The sequence below is a fragment of the Triticum urartu genome, chromosome 3A, assembly GCF_056163025.1.
Source record: "Triticum urartu cultivar PI428250 chromosome 3A, HENAU_Tu73, whole genome shotgun sequence".
NCBI lineage: Eukaryota > Viridiplantae > Streptophyta > Magnoliopsida > Poales > Poaceae > Triticum > Triticum urartu.
Genome location: NC_141875.1, coordinates 678,653,538 through 678,657,366, shown reverse-complemented (window position 1 = coordinate 678,657,366; position 3,829 = coordinate 678,653,538). Strand labels below are relative to the sequence as shown.

Here is a 3,829-nt window from a genome sequence, read left to right as displayed (position 1 = left end):
TATTTTTTTATTGGTGGGACTAAGTGCCAAGTCTTATTTTTAATAAGAGCATCATACTCATCATTCATGGCCCTGTTCCAATTTGTATCATTCAAAGCTTCTTGCAAGTTATGAGGTTCACCAGTAGTCGTCGGACCACCAAAACGAGGTTTGAACTTGTCATACCTAATTGTGCCATCTGTACGAATTTGAGGTTTTAAAATGCCATGTTGTGACCGTGTTCGCCGGGTTGGCACATCAGGAGCTGCAGGTGCATGCGGCACAGAAAATCCGCCGGAGGAGGGAGGATCCGCACGCGATCCCATGTCAGCGCGCGATCCCGTAGCGGATCTGTCGCCAGCAACAAAGGATATCTCATCCTGTCGGGGCAGATCGACGTGGGAGCCTGTGCGCACGTCTCCCTCGCTTGGTTGGCCCACCTGGCGGCCCGCGAGAGGGGAGCCGATTGGCCCACCTGACGACGCGCTGTCGGGAGATTCAGCGGGCGGCCCAGCGCGCGCCACGCGTCGTTCCCGCGGTGGCGTCTGCGCAATCGAGGCAGATTCGCCCCCTGGTCCACCTGTGTCGCCTGCGCCTGCTGACGCTGCAGGCTCGGGATCGCTGCCCGCAGCACCTGAATCCTCCTCGTGTTCTGCAACAGTTTCGTCTTGTTCTGGCTGCATAAAATCATGCACAAAAATTGGATTTTCTCCACTGTTAGCAACAGGATTAGGGCGAAAATTAGCCTGTTGATCAACTACAGGTTCGTCCCCATGATCAAAAGGTGTAGACTCAGGAAGTAAAAGGACTTCTGACAGGAGAGGGGTGCCTGCATTAGGATTTAGATTTGCAAAGGGAAAAACTGTCTCATCGGAAATAACATCACGGGATATGTATACTCGTCGAGCAGCAACATCTAGACATTTAAAACCTTTGTGAAGATTGTTGTAGCCAAGAAACACGCACTGTTTGGAACGAAATTCTAACCTTTTGGAATTATAAGGGCAAAGATTCGGCCAACATGCACATCCAAAGACCTGAAGAGAATGATAATTGGGTTGTTCTTGAAACAAACGTGTCAGAGGAGTTTCAAAATTAATCACTTTGCTAGGGGTGCGATTTATCAGATATGTAGCAGAGAGGAAAGCCTCATCCCAAAACTTCAAGGGCATGGAGGCATGGGCTAAGAGAGAGAGCCCTACATCAACAATATGTCGATGTTTTCTTTCTGCTGATCCGTTTTGCTGATGAGCATGGGGACATGAGACATGGTGAGTGATTCCTAATTGACAAAAAAAGGAATTTAGACGTTCATACTCGCCACCCCAGTCTGTTTGCATAGTGATTATTTTCTTATTGAACAACCTTTCAACAAGGGTTTGAAATTCATGAAAGACTTTAAAAACTTCGGATCGGTGCTTAAGGAGATATATCCACGTGAATTTGTTGTAATCATAGATGAAAGACACATAATAGTTTTTCTTATTGATAGAATCACGGGCAGGCCCCCATACATCGGAGAAAAAATGCTCTAAAGGAGCTTTAGACACACTGTTTGAACTAGGATAAGGAAGTTGGTGACTTTTGCCCATTTGGCATGCATCACACACTCCTTCTTTATTCAACTCGCTACTAGAAAAGGGAATATTATTCTGGCTAAGAACATGACGCACTATGGTAGATGACGGATGCCCTAGCCGACCGTGCCACCTTTCAACATGCAGTTTATTGGCACCAAACGCTTGCTTGCTTGAGCTAAAGGGAGCCGATGATACGGGGTAGAGACCTTGTCTACACCTGCCGCGTAGAAGAGTTTTCCTCGTTCCCTGTTCCTTGACGAGAAAAAAAGTTGGGTGAACTTCAAGGAAAGTATGATTATCAGTGGATAAGCGATGGGCGGAGATAAGGTTTTTGGCGGCATCGGGTACATGCAATATGTTCTTAAGATGAAGATTACGAGTACGGGTACGAACGGTAGTGTGACCAATATGACTAATTTCCATACTATCTCCATTTGCAGTGTGGACTTGATCGTTGTCGTGGTACTTGTTGTGGACGGTCAACTTGTCGAGTTCGCTGGTGATGTGATCGGTGGCGCCAGTGTCCAGATACCAGTTGGTATCTACTCCATAGGACGAGGTTGTGGAAGATCCGGCGCTCTTCTCGTTCTTGGTGTAGGAGATGTCGAAGCGCCGGTAGCATTCGAGGGCGGTGTGCTTCGGTCTCTTGCAGATCTGGCAGACGACCTCAGGAAGATCATCGGCTCCTCCGTTGCTGTTGCCGTTGCCGCGGCCTCCATTGCCACGACCACCACCTCCATTGCCACGGCCTCTGTTGCCGTGGCCACCTCCTCCATTGCCGTGGCCACCGTTACCGCGGCCACCTCCACCGCGGCCACGAGAGATAGTGTTGGTGGAGGACTGGGAGGAGTGGTTTCCACCTTCGAACATAGCAAGACGCTTTTCAAAACCGATCAACTGAGAGTAAAGTCCAGCTACCTTGATTGGTTCAGTCCTTGCGGTGCAGATGGACGAGACAAACGAGATGTAGTCGTAGTCTAGTCCGGCAAGGATGTAGGAGACCATGTCATCATCGTCGAGCGGCTTGCCTGCTGAAGCCATCTCGTCACCCAGCGCTTTCATGCGCCCAATGTAGTCGGCGATGGTCGCGGTGCCCTTTTTGGTGGTGGAGAAGGCGATCCGCATGTTGACGATGTTGGCCTGTGTCTGGGAGAGGAACATCTCCCTGATGGTGGTCCATGCTGCGGCGGCCTTGGTGCAGTGGGCGACTTGGATCATCACAGGTGGCGAGATCGAGTTGAAGATGAAGCTGAGTACCTGTGAGTCTTGCACCATGGTGACAAGATACTCCGGGTTTGGCGCATCTGTCGGCTTGCCGTCTTTATCGGCGAGCTTGGGCTCCGGGAACGGGTGATCAGGGCTGAGGAGATCGACCAGCTGTGCTCCACGGATGGTGGCTAGGGCTTGTGCGCGCCAGACCAGGTAGTTGCCCCGGTGCAGCTTGTCAGCGATGGGAATGAGGGCAAAGGCGGCGGTGGCGGCGGAGCTGGAGCTAGCCATGACTAGGTTTGGATGTTGGAGAGGAAGTTGGCTCTGAATACCATGAAAGATTGGATGAAGCGTATGCCTCTGGCAGGGACGCGTTGCATGTTATATAGGCAAAGAGCTTTACAAGATTTGGTAGTTAGGTTATGTTGGATTGATCCTCAAGAAAGAAACACAAGATGAGGATGAATCCTAACCAACCACAACTACCGGTTACAACACCACGCAACACGCTAGCCTACCGGGCGTACCAGGCGTATATACGGTTTATAGTTATACCATATATACATGTTACAATGTATTCTAACAGTGGGCACCCGATGATGTTGATGACAATCTTTTTGCGGCAGTGACGTGGCCGTGGCCTTCTTTTCTCCCCTTGAGTGTCTCCCTGATGCGACATATCATTCTCTAGCGAGTCATGCTCTCTCTCTCTCTCTCTGTGTGTGTGTCGCATTGATGTTTCCTCCACCGTCATTGTGAAGATGGTAGAAGTTTTTGTTCATGAGATGGTTTGGCTCTCGAATTTTTTATGTACACATGGCTTCTAAGATGGCGAGTTCTTCTCCACGTGTTGGTTTAGCTAGATCCATATGTGGTCGCTGCTCACTCATGCAGGCTTCAGGGAGCTTTTGGTTATTGGGAGAAACCGCTGGGAGACGGTAGCACAGCCTATCTTCAGCCGATTTGGATGACAAGCTAATAATAGGCTAGGTGTGTAGGTATCGTAATCTGTTCTTTATCGTTGGATGTGGCACTTTTCCTCTTTATTTTTTGACTTATGC

General features: G+C 49.6%; 1 pseudogene; it reads right to left on the bottom strand.

Moving 5' to 3' along the window:
• Positions 1 to 2,440: 2,440 nt before the first annotated feature.
• LOC125549684 (small nucleolar RNA Z247) lies at positions 2,441 to 2,582 on the bottom strand (annotated as a pseudogene).
• Between the last annotated feature and the right edge of the window lie 1,247 nt (positions 2,583 to 3,829).